This window comes from Microcebus murinus, chromosome 9 (assembly GCF_040939455.1).
Source record: "Microcebus murinus isolate Inina chromosome 9, M.murinus_Inina_mat1.0, whole genome shotgun sequence".
Taxonomy (NCBI): domain Eukaryota; kingdom Metazoa; phylum Chordata; class Mammalia; order Primates; family Cheirogaleidae; genus Microcebus; species Microcebus murinus.
The window spans coordinates 105,174,710-105,187,295 of NC_134112.1; the positions used below are offsets into that span (position 1 = coordinate 105,174,710).

Genomic DNA, 12,586 nt, shown 5'->3' on the forward strand with positions numbered 1-12,586 from the left:
CGGCGGACGGTTGGGTGGCGCGAGACGCTGCGGCCGCCCTGCTACCGGGTTCCTGGGAGGGCGTCCTGGAACCAGCGTCCACACCAAGCCCTTGGAAGGCCCAGGCGACGGAGGAGCCCCGTCAGGCAGGGGCCGAGGACGGTGACGGCCCGGGCGGGGAGGAGCGTGTCAGGCAGGGGCAGAGGACGGTGACAGGTGACAGGCCGGGCGGGAAGGAGTCAGTCAGGCAGGGGCCGAGGAGGAGACGGGCTGGGTAAGGGTTAGGGTTAGAGTCAGGGCACAAGTCACAATCGCAAAGACCTGGAAGCGACCCGAGTGCCCATCGACCCACGAGTGCGTAAATGAAATGTGGCGCGTGGACACCACGGAGTGCTATTCAGCTAGGAGGAGCAGCGGTGAGAGGGCACCTCTCGTGGTTCTCCTGGCCAGAGCTGGAACCCGTTCCAGTAAGCCAGGTAGCCCAAGAATGGACACACGAGCACCACGTGCTCGCGCTCACCAGCAAATGGGTACGAACCGATGGACACCTAAGTGGACACAGAGGAATCACCTTCATCGGGTGGGTGTCGGGCGGGTGGGGGGAGGGGATGGGCATACACCTCCATTAGGAATGGGGTGGGTGCGCACCGACTGGGGGATGGGCGCACTTGAGGCTCTGACCCGAGGGGGGAGGCTGGGAGAGGGCAACGTACCCGACCTTAACATTGGTACCCCCACAATACGCTGGAACAACATCAGAGGTTAATGAATAAGAACACAGGGGGGAGGGGGGCACGGGCAACACATGTCACCTTAATACTTGGACTCCCATCATCTGCTTGAAAAGAGAGAGAAAAGAAAATGCAATCATAGAGATAAGAGACACTTTTTAAACATAATGAATCCGAAGAGAAAAGTAAAAGGAGGCCTGTGGAGCAGGTCTGGGTGTGACTCCGGATCCCCCAACATCAGGTGCCACCACCAAAGATTCCTACGTGTAGCCCATAGAACCCCAAAAGCAACGGGACGAGTTCTGGTCACATACTCCCTCAAAATGACATCCTGGCCTTCTTCTGGAACTCCCTCCCCTCTCAGACTCTCAAGGTTTCCTCCAGCGTGTCGGTTCCCACAGAGCAGACCTTTGGTCTGAGACCTGACAGTCCAGAAGCCACGCATGCTGCCGCGTGACGGCGGTGTCGCGGCTTGGGACAAGAGGAGGCCCCACGGTGCGGGCTGGGGCGCCAGGCACCGCGGCGGGCGCTGAGGGTGGGGGTGACCCCCACCCCGGGCCGCCGACTCGCTCCCAGAAAGGGGACAGAACAAGAGGCAAAACAAAAAAAAAAAGAAGAAGAAGCCTACGGCACCCGGTATTCCCAGGCGGTCTCCCATCCAAGTACTAACCAGGCCCGACCCTGCTTAGCTTCCGAGACCAGACGAGATCGGGCGCGTTCAGGGTGGTGTGGCCCTAGACGGCGGAGGGCGCCCCTGCCCCGCTCAAGAAGCCGAGCCTCTCTGCGCTTCCCCGCCGCCTCCTCCCGCCCCAGGCCCCGCGCCGGCGCTGACCCGCACCGGGCCGGGCCTGTTGAGTTCACCGGCCGGGTCCCGCGGGCTCCGAGGGACGGGGGTGACAGGCGGGGCGGGGCCAGGCGGGGCGGGGCGGGCAGGGAGCGGCGGGCCGGGGTGGGGGGCTGTCTCTCTATACACACACACACACACACACACACTCACACTCACACTCACTCACTCACACTCACACAAGATGCGCCTCCACGGCTGGACTCGCCAAGGTGGAGACCTTCCAGCCCCCTTCCTCTCCTCGCCTGGCCCACCCCCAGCTCGTGGCCGCCGCCGCCGCCGCCGCCGATTGCGCATGCGCGGGTCGCCCGCCCTTTGACCCCAGGCAGGGGCCGCCCTCCCCGACAACCCCTTTCAGCTGTGCCCCCCACCCTGTGGGTGGGCTGCCGCCTATTCCCCCGGGCCCAGGCTGGGGCACAGCGCATGGGGGAGGGGAGCGAGTGTATGGGGCGTCTCTCTCTCTCTCTAGGGATGTGTCCCATGGGTGGGGTGGCGTGGTTTGTGGGGCGCTGAAGAAATCAGTCCCCTCCATCTCCTACCTCTGGAAAACGCCCAAGCCCTTGGAGAACTGCCGGCAACGCGACCGTGGGGGCCGGGACCCTCCTCTGTGTCCTCCTGTGGCCCAGTCCAAGGGGCCTGGGCCTGGCCGGGGCTGCATTGGACCCCGACCACCCTGGCGTGTGGACTCGCTAAAAATCGGCGATTAGATATTGGATTCCAGCTTCATTGAGGTCATTTCACTAATGAGTGCACCGGAAAGAGTTTCCTAATCCATCTGTGAGGGTGGCAACTGAAAGAGAATTTTAAAGCTGACAGAATAGGCGAGGAAAGGCATAGGAGATTTCCACACCCAGTAAGGAAGCCTTTCCCGAAATGGAAGAAAGAAACGAGCAAACAGAAACACCGGTAGCCCGCCAGGATCAGAGTCTGCCCCCGAGAGAAAGTACCCTGACCAGGTTCACCCGTGGGTGGGTGGCGAGCTAGCGGCATTCAGAAGAGCGAGGCCCGCAGTCTGTGCAGAAGACACCTGCACTCGGGTGTGTGTGGCGGCACGATTCACAAGCAGCTCCAGATGTTAAGCCAAGGAGAAGCCAGGGAGTTCCCAACGCCCCAGGTGTCCTCAGCCCACGACTGGCTGCTGGGGGAATGCGCAGCCCGGCTCCTTGTCTCAGAGCCCTTGTCTCAGAGCGGGACAACCAGGAGGTGTGACGTACACCCCGGGGTTCCCAGGAGGATCAGGCTGAAGCTGGGACTTGGCCTGAAAGTGTCCCCTCGCATGGCCACCCCCTTCCCCTTCCTGCTCCTCTACTCCTGGTGCCCCTCCATCCAGGGGCCAGACCTTAAAGAGTCACCCGCAAGAGAATCCTGGTCCCAAAAGAGCCTTCTGGGAGACCCGTGCTGAGAGAGGTTGTGGGCATGGCCCGCTGGGGCTCTGCCCCACCCAGGGCTGAGAGATGCAACCTCCCAGCTCTGGGTCCCTGCAGGGGAAGCGTTGGCAAGCACAGGGCCAGTCCTCCAAAGGCCCAGGTGCAGGGAGCCCAGGCCAAGCAGCCTGTGGAAGAAGCCACCCCGGGAACACGACTGCAGGCCACGGCCCTTCCCACCTCCTCCTCCTCCTCCTCCTGCTCCTCCACCCCCCCGACCTCCCCCCCCCCGACATGGCGCAGGGCTCAGAGACACCTCAGACACTTGCTACCCAAAGTGCAAAGGGCATCAGTTGCTCCTCCAAACCCCCCCCCCTGCCCAGCAGACCGCGTTGTCCAGCCAGCCCCCGGGCCTCCCTGGGGTGCCCAGCACAAAAGTGCAGACAACCACCGGACCCTCAATCTCAGTTTTCGGATGTTTTTGCCACTCTAAGGTCCCGCAGGCCAGCTGAGCCTTCTGGCAGGACAGAGAGCCCCGGAATCCGACGTGGAGAGCTGGGTGTACGTCCCCACGAGGAAGCTGTCCCCACCTCCGCGGCTCTCCCCTTGCGGGGGGGAAAAGCAGCCACGGGGCCTCAGAGAAGACACCAGGTTGGGCGCCCGCCCCACAGTGGGGGCACGTCCCCCGCAGGCCACTTAGCGCCGGCCGCCGGCCGGCGGACGGTTGGGTGGCGCGAGACGCTGCGGCCGCCCTGCTACCGGGTTCCTGGGAGGGCGTCCTGGAACCAGCGTCCACACCAAGCCCTTGGAAGGCCCAGGCGACGGAGGAGCCCCGTCAGGCAGGGGCCGAGGACGGTGACGGCCCGGGCGGGGAGGAGCGTGTCAGGCAGGGGCAGAGGACGGTGACAGGTGACAGGCCGGGCGGGAAGGAGTCAGTCAGGCAGGGGCCGAGGAGGAGACGGGCTGGGTAAGGGTTAGGGTTAGAGTCAGGGCACAAGTCACAATCGCAAAGACCTGGAAGCGACCCGAGTGCCCATCGACCCACGAGTGCGTAAATGAAATGTGGCGCGTGGACACCACGGAGTGCTATTCAGCTAGGAGGAGCAGCGGTGAGAGGGCACCTCTCGTGGTTCTCCTGGCCAGAGCTGGAACCCGTTCCAGTAAGCCAGGTAGCCCAAGAATGGACACACGAGCACCACGTGCTCGCGCTCACCAGCAAATGGGTACGAACCGATGGACACCTAAGTGGACACAGAGGAATCACCTTCATCGGGTGGGTGTCGGGCGGGTGGGGGGAGGGGATGGGCATACACCTCCATTAGGAATGGGGTGGGTGCGCACCGACTGGGGGATGGGCGCACTTGAGGCTCTGACCCGAGGGGGGAGGCTGGGAGAGGGCAACGTACCCGACCTTAACATTGGTACCCCCACAATACGCTGGAACAACATCAGAGGTTAATGAATAAGAACACAGGGGGGAGGGGGGCACGGGCAACACATGTCACCTTAATACTTGGACTCCCATCATCTGCTTGAAAAGAGAGAGAAAAGAAAATGCAATCATAGAGATAAGAGACACTTTTTAAACATAATGAATCCGAAGAGAAAAGTAAAAGGAGGCCTGTGGAGCAGGTCTGGGTGTGACTCCGGATCCCCCAACATCAGGTGCCACCACCAAAGATTCCTACGTGTAGCCCATAGAACCCCAAAAGCAACGGGACGAGTTCTGGTCACATACTCCCTCCAAATGACATCCTGGCCTTCTTCTGGAACTCCCTCCCCTCTCAGACTCTCAAGGTTTCCTCCAGCGTGTCGGTTCCCACAGAGCAGACCTTTGGTCTGAGACCTGACAGTCCAGAAGCCACGCATGCTGCCGCGTGACGGCGGTGTCGCGGCTTGGGACAAGAGGAGGCCCCACGGTGCGGGCTGGGGCGCCAGGCACCGCGGCGGGCGCTGAGGGTGGGGGTGACCCCCACCCCGGGCCGCCGACTCGCTCCCAGAAAGGGGACAGAACAAGAGGCAAAACAAAAAAAAAAAGAAGAAGAAGCCTACGGCACCCGGTATTCCCAGGCGGTCTCCCATCCAAGTACTAACCAGGCCCGACCCTGCTTAGCTTCCGAGACCAGACGAGATCGGGCGCGTTCAGGGTGGTGTGGCCCTAGACTGCGGAGGGCGCCCCTGCCCCGCTCAAGAAGCCGAGCCTCTCTGCGCTTCCCCGCCGCCTCCTCCCGCCCCAGGCCCCGCGCCGGCGCTGACCCGCACCGGGCCGGGCCTGTTGAGTTCACCGGCCGGGTCCCGCGGGCTCCGAGGGACGGGGGTGACAGGCGGGGCGGGGCCAGGCGGGGCGGGGCGGGCAGGGAGCGGCGGGCCGGGGTGGGGGGCTGTCTCTCTATACACACACACACACACACACACACACACTCACACTCACACTCACTCACTCACACTCACACAAGATGCGCCTCCACGGCTGGACTCGCCAAGGTGGAGACCTTCCAGCCCCCTTCCTCTCCTCGCCTGGCCCACCCCCAGCTCGTGGCCGCCGCCGCCGCCGCCGCCGCCGCCGCCGCCGCCGCCGCCGATTGCGCATGCGCGGGTCGCCCGCCCTTTGACCCCAGGCAGGGGCCGCCCTCCCCGACAACCCCTTTCAGCTGTGCCCCCCACCCTGTGGGTGGGCTGCCGCCTATTCCCCCGGGCCCAGGCTGGGGCACAGCGCATGGGTGAGGGGAGCGAGTGTATGGGGCGTCTCTCTCTCTCTCTAGGGATGTGTCCCATGGGTGGGGTGGCGTGGTTTGTGGGGCGCTGAAGAAATCAGTCCCCTCCATCTCCTACCTCTGGAAAACGCCCAAGCCCTTGGAGAACTGCCGGCAACGCGACCGTGGGGGCCGGGACCCTCCTCTGTGTCCTCCTGTGGCCCAGTCCAAGGGGCCTGGGCCTGGCCGGGGCTGCATTGGACCCCGACCACCCTGGCGTGTGGACTCGCTAAAAATCGGCGATTAGATATTGGATTCCAGCTTCATTGAGGTCATTTCACTAATGAGTGCACCGGAAAGAGTTTCCTAATCCATCTGTGAGGGTGGCAACTGAAAGAGAATTTTAAAGCTGACAGAATAGGCGAGGAAAGGCATAGGAGATTTCCACACCCAGTAAGGAAGCCTTTCCCGAAATGGAAGAAAGAAACGAGCAAACAGAAACACCGGTAGCCCGCCAGGATCAGAGTCTGCCCCCGAGAGAAAGTACCCTGACCAGGTTCACCCGTGGGTGGGTGGCGAGCTAGCGGCATTCAGAAGAGCGAGGCCCGCAGTCTGTGCAGAAGACACCTGCACTCGGGTGTGTGTGGCGGCACGATTCACAAGCAGCTCCAGATGTTAAGCCAAGGAGAAGCCAGGGAGTTCCCAACGCCCCAGGTGTCCTCAGCCCACGACTGGCTGCTGGGGGAATGCGCAGCCCGGCTCCTTGTCTCAGAGCCCTTGTCTCAGAGCGGGACAACCAGGAGGTGTGACGTACACCCCGGGGTTCCCAGGAGGATCAGGCTGAAGCTGGGACTTGGCCTGAAAGTGTCCCCTCGCATGGCCACCCCCTTCCCCTTCCTGCTCCTCTACTCCTGGTGCCCCTCCATCCAGGGGCCAGACCTTAAAGAGTCACCCGCAAGAGAATCCTGGTCCCAAAAGAGCCTTCTGGGAGACCCGTGCTGAGAGAGGTTGTGGGCATGGCCCGCTGGGGCTCTGCCCCACCCAGGGCTGAGAGATGCAACCTCCCAGCTCTGGGTCCCTGCAGGGGAAGCGTTGGCAAGCACAGGGCCAGTCCTCCAAAGGCCCAGGTGCAGGGAGCCCAGGCCAAGCAGCCTGTGGAAGAAGCCACCCCGGGAACACGACTGCAGGCCACGGCCCTTCCCACCTCCTCCTCCTCCTCCTCCTGCTCCTCCACCCCCCCGACCTCCCACCCCCCCCCGACATGGCGCAGGGCTCAGAGACACCTCAGACACTTGCTACCCAAAGTGCAAAGGGCATCAGTTGCTCCTCCAAACCCCCCCCCTGCCCAGCAGACCGCGTTGTCCAGCCAGCCCCCGGGCCTCCCTGGGGTGCCCAGCACAAAAGTGCAGACAACCACCGGACCCTCAATCTCAGTTTTCGGATGTTTTTGCCACTCTAAGGTCCCGCAGGCCAGCTGAGCCTTCTGGCAGGACAGAGAGCCCCGGAATCCGACGTGGAGAGCTGGGTGTACGTCCCCACGAGGAGGCGGTCCCCACCTCCGCGGCTCTCCCCTTGCGGGGGGGAAAAGCAGCCACGGGGCCTCAGAGAAGACACCAGGCTGGGCGCCCGCCCCACAGTGGGGGCACGTCCCCCGCAGGCCACTTAGCGCCGGCCGCCGGCCGGCGGACGGTTGGGTGGCGCGAGACGCTGCGGCCGCCCTGCTACCGGGTTCCTGGGAGGGCGTCCTGGAACCAGCGTCCACACCAAGCCCTTGGAAGGCCCAGGCGACGGAGGAGCCCCGTCAGGCAGGGGCCGAGGACGGTGACGGCCCGGGCGGGGAGGAGCGTGTCAGGCAGGGGCAGAGGACGGTGACAGGTGACAGGCCGGGCGGGAAGGAGTCAGTCAGGCAGGGGCCGAGGAGGAGACGGGCTGGGTAAGGGTTAGGGTTAGAGTCAGGGCACAAGTCACAATCGCAAAGACCTGGAAGCGACCCGAGTGCCCATCGACCCACGAGTGCGTAAATGAAATGTGGCGCGTGGACACCACGGAGTGCTATTCAGCTAGGAGGAGCAGCGGTGAGAGGGCACCTCTCGTGGTTCTCCTGGCCAGAGCTGGAACCCGTTCCAGTAAGCCAGGTAGCCCAAGAATGGACACACGAGCACCACGTGCTCGCGCTCACCAGCAAATGGGTACGAACCGATGGACACCTAAGTGGACACAGAGGAATCACCTTCATCGGGTGGGTGTCGGGCGGGTGGGGGGAGGGGATGGGCATACACCTCCATTAGGAATGGGGTGGGTGCGCACCGACTGGGGGATGGGCGCACTTGAGGCTCTGACCCGAGGGGGGAGGCTGGGAGAGGGCAACGTACCCGACCTTAACATTGGTACCCCCACAATACGCTGGAACAACATCAGAGGTTAATGAATAAGAACACAGGGGGGAGGGGGGCACGGGCAACACATGTCACCTTAATACTTGGACTCCCATCATCTGCTTGAAAAGAGAGAGAAAAGAAAATGCAATCATAGAGATAAGAGACACTTTTTAAACATAATGAATCCGAAGAGAAAAGTAAAAGGAGGCCTGTGGAGCAGGTCTGGGTGTGACTCCGGATCCCCCAACATCAGGTGCCACCACCAAAGATTCCTACGTGTAGCCCATAGAACCCCAAAAGCAACGGGACGAGTTCTGGTCACATACTCCCTCAAAATGACATCCTGGCCTTCTTCTGGAACTCCCTCCCCTCTCAGACTCTCAAGGTTTCCTCCAGCGTGTCGGTTCCCACAGAGCAGACCTTTGGTCTGAGACCTGACAGTCCAGAAGCCACGCATGCTGCCGCGTGACGGCGGTGTCGCGGCTTGGGACAAGAGGAGGCCCCACGGTGCGGGCTGGGGCGCCAGGCACCGCGGCGGGCGCTGAGGGTGGGGGTGACCCCCACCCCGGGCCGCCGACTCGCTCCCAGAAAGGGGACAGAACAAGAGGCAAAACAAAAAAAAAAAGAAGAAGAAGCCTACGGCACCCGGTATTCCCAGGCGGTCTCCCATCCAAGTACTAACCAGGCCCGACCCTGCTTAGCTTCCGAGACCAGACGAGATCGGGCGCGTTCAGGGTGGTGTGGCCCTAGACGGCGGAGGGCGCCCCTGCCCCGCTCAAGAAGCCGAGCCTCTCTGCGCTTCCCCGCCGCCTCCTCCCGCCCCAGGCCCCGCGCCGGCGCTGACCCGCACCGGGCCGGGCCTGTTGAGTTCACCGGCCGGGTCCCGCGGGCTCCGAGGGACGGGGGTGACAGGCGGGGCGGGGCCAGGCGGGGCGGGGCGGGCAGGGAGCGGCGGGCCGGGGTGGGGGGCTGTCTCTCTATACACACACACACACACACACACACACACTCACACTCACACTCACTCACTCACACTCACACAAGATGCGCCTCCACGGCTGGACTCGCCAAGGTGGAGACCTTCCAGCCCCCTTCCTCTCCTCGCCTGGCCCACCCCCAGCTCGTGGCCGCCGCCGCCGCCGCCGCCGCCGCCGCCGCCGCCGCCGCCGCCGCCGCCGCCGATTGCGCATGCGCGGGTCGCCCGCCCTTTGACCCCAGGCAGGGGCCGCCCTCCCCGACAACCCCTTTCAGCTGTGCCCCCCACCCTGTGGGTGGGCTGCCGCCTATTCCCCCGGGCCCAGGCTGGGGCACAGCGCATGGGTGAGGGGAGCGAGTGTATGGGGCGTCTCTCTCTCTCTCTAGGGATGTGTCCCATGGGTGGGGTGGCGTGGTTTGTGGGGCGCTGAAGAAATCAGTCCCCTCCATCTCCTACCTCTGGAAAACGCCCAAGCCCTTGGAGAACTGCCGGCAACGCGACCGTGGGGGCCGGGACCCTCCTCTGTGTCCTCCTGTGGCCCAGTCCAAGGGGCCTGGGCCTGGCCGGGGCTGCATTGGACCCCGACCACCCTGGCGTGTGGACTCGCTAAAAATCGGCGATTAGATATTGGATTCCAGCTTCATTGAGGTCATTTCACTAATGAGTGCACCGGAAAGAGTTTCCTAATCCATCTGTGAGGGTGGCAACTGAAAGAGAATTTTAAAGCTGACAGAATAGGCGAGGAAAGGCATAGGAGATTTCCACACCCAGTAAGGAAGCCTTTCCCGAAATGGAAGAAAGAAACGAGCAAACAGAAACACCGGTAGCCCGCCAGGATCAGAGTCTGCCCCCGAGAGAAAGTACCCTGACCAGGTTCACCCGTGGGTGGGTGGCGAGCTAGCGGCATTCAGAAGAGCGAGGCCCGCAGTCTGTGCAGAAGACACCTGCACTCGGGTGTGTGTGGCGGCACGATTCACAAGCAGCTCCAGATGTTAAGCCAAGGAGAAGCCAGGGAGTTCCCAACGACCCCAGGTGTCCTCAGCCCACGACTGGCTGCTGGGGGAATGCGCAGCCCGGCTCCTTGTCTCAGAGCCCTTGTCTCAGAGCGGGACAACCAGGAGGTGTGACGTACACCCCGGGGTTCCCAGGAGGATCAGGCTGAAGCTGGGACTTGGCCTGAAAGTGTCCCCTCGCATGGCCACCCCCTTCCCCTTCCTGCTCCTCTACTCCTGGTGCCCCTCCATCCAGGGGCCAGACCTTAAAGAGTCACCCGCAAGAGAATCCTGGTCCCAAAAGAGCCTTCTGGGAGACCCGTGCTGAGAGAGGTTGTGGGCATGGCCCGCTGGGGCTCTGCCCCACCCAGGGCTGAGAGATGCAACCTCCCAGCTCTGGGTCCCTGCAGGGGAAGCGTTGGCAAGCACAGGGCCAGTCCTCCAAAGGCCCAGGTGCAGGGAGCCCAGGCCAAGCAGCCTGTGGAAGAAGCCACCCCGGGAACACGACTGCAGGCCACGGCCCTTCCCACCTCCTCCTCCTCCTCCTCCTGCTCCTCCACCCCCCCGACCTCCCACCCCCCCCCGACATGGCGCAGGGCTCAGAGACACCTCAGACACTTGCTACCCAAAGTGCAAAGGGCATCAGTTGCTCCTCCAAACCCCCCCCCTGCCCAGCAGACCGCGTTGTCCAGCCAGCCCCCGGGCCTCCCTGGGGTGCCCAGCACAAAAGTGCAGACAACCACCGGACCCTCAATCTCAGTTTTCGGATGTTTTTGCCACTCTAAGGTCCCGCAGGCCAGCTGAGCCTTCTGGCAGGACAGAGAGCCCCGGAATCCGACGTGGAGAGCTGGGTGTACGTCCCCACGAGGAGGCGGTCCCCACCTCCGCGGCTCTCCCCTTGCGGGGGGGAAAAGCAGCCACGGGGCCTCAGAGAAGACACCAGGCTGGGCGCCCGCCCCACAGTGGGGGCACGTCCCCCGCAGGCCACTTAGCGCCGGCCGCCGGCCGGCGGACGGTTGGGTGGCGCGAGACGCTGCGGCCGCCCTGCTACCGGGTTCCTGGGAGGGCGTCCTGGAACCAGCGTCCACACCAAGCCCTTGGAAGGCCCAGGCGACGGAGGAGCCCCGTCAGGCAGGGGCCGAGGACGGTGACGGCCCGGGCGGGGAGGAGCGTGTCAGGCAGGGGCAGAGGACGGTGACAGGTGACAGGCCGGGCGGGAAGGAGTCAGTCAGGCAGGGGCCGAGGAGGAGACGGGCTGGGTAAGGGTTAGGGTTAGAGTCAGGGCACAAGTCACAATCGCAAAGACCTGGAAGCGACCCGAGTGCCCATCGACCCACGAGTGCGTAAATGAAATGTGGCGCGTGGACACCACGGAGTGCTATTCAGCTAGGAGGAGCAGCGGTGAGAGGGCACCTCTCGTGGTTCTCCTGGCCAGAGCTGGAACCCGTTCCAGTAAGCCAGGTAGCCCAAGAATGGACACACGAGCACCACGTGCTCGCGCTCACCAGCAAATGGGTACGAACCGATGGACACCTAAGTGGACACAGAGGAATCACCTTCATCGGGTGGGTGTCGGGCGGGTGGGGGGAGGGGATGGGCATACACCTCCATTAGGAATGGGGTGGGTGCGCACCGACTGGGGGATGGGCGCACTTGAGGCTCTGACCCGAGGGGGGAGGCTGGGAGAGGGCAACGTACCCGACCTTAACATTGGTACCCCCACAATACGCTGGAACAACATCAGAGGTTAATGAATAAGAACACAGGGGGGAGGGGGGCACGGGCAACACATGTCACCTTAATACTTGGACTCCCATCATCTGCTTGAAAAGAGAGAGAAAAGAAAATGCAATCATAGAGATAAGAGACACTTTTTAAACATAATGAATCCGAAGAGAAAAGTAAAAGGAGGCCTGTGGAGCAGGTCTGGGTGTGACTCCGGATCCCCCAACATCAGGTGCCACCACCAAAGATTCCTACGTGTAGCCCATAGAACCCCAAAAGCAACGGGACGAGTTCTGGTCACATACTCCCTCAAAATGACATCCTGGCCTTCTTCTGGAACTCCCTCCCCTCTCAGACTCTCAAGGTTTCCTCCAGCGTGTCGGTTCCCACAGAGCAGACCTTTGGTCTGAGACCTGACAGTCCAGAAGCCACGCATGCTGCCGCGTGACGGCGGTGTCGCGGCTTGGGACAAGAGGAGGCCCCACGGTGCGGGCTGGGGCGCCAGGCACCGCGGCGGGCGCTGAGGGTGGGGGTGACCCCCACCCCGGGCCGCCGACTCGCTCCCAGAAAGGGGACAGAACAAGAGGCAAAACAAAAAAAAAAAGAAGAAGAAGCCTACGGCACCCGGTATTCCCAGGCGGTCTCCCATCCAAGTACTAACCAGGCCCGACCCTGCTTAGCTTCCGAGACCAGACTAGATCGGGCGCGTTCAGGGTGGTGTGGCCCTAGACTGCGGAGGGCGCCCCTGCCCCGCTCAAGAAGCCGAGCCTCTCTGCGCTTCCCCGCCGCCTCCTCCCGCCCCAGGCCCCGCGCCGGCGCTGACCCGCACCGGGCCGGGCCTGTTGAGTTCACCGGCCGGGTCCCGCGGGCTCCGAGGGACGGGGGTGACAGGCGGGGCGGGGCG

The 12,586-nt window shown here is 63.4% G+C and overlaps 4 non-coding genes across 4 annotated transcripts; all 4 read right to left on the reverse strand.

The window, feature by feature from the left end:
- Positions 1-1,331: 1,331 nt before the first annotated feature.
- LOC142873007 (5S ribosomal RNA) lies at positions 1,332-1,450 on the reverse strand. Its single transcript, XR_012921113.1, has one exon. It is a non-coding gene; the product is annotated as a 5S ribosomal RNA (ribosomal RNA).
- Positions 1,451-4,963: 3,513 nt separating this feature from the next.
- On the reverse strand, positions 4,964-5,082 carry LOC142873008 (5S ribosomal RNA). The gene has a single exon (XR_012921114.1). It is a non-coding gene; the product is annotated as a 5S ribosomal RNA (ribosomal RNA).
- A 3,540-nt stretch (positions 5,083-8,622) lies between these two features.
- LOC142873009 (5S ribosomal RNA) lies at positions 8,623-8,741 on the reverse strand. The gene has a single exon (XR_012921115.1). It is a non-coding gene; the product is annotated as a 5S ribosomal RNA (ribosomal RNA).
- Positions 8,742-12,294: 3,553 nt separating this feature from the next.
- LOC142873021 (5S ribosomal RNA) lies at positions 12,295-12,413 on the reverse strand. Its single transcript, XR_012921127.1, has one exon. It is a non-coding gene; the product is annotated as a 5S ribosomal RNA (ribosomal RNA).
- Positions 12,414-12,586: the final 173 nt, after the last annotated feature.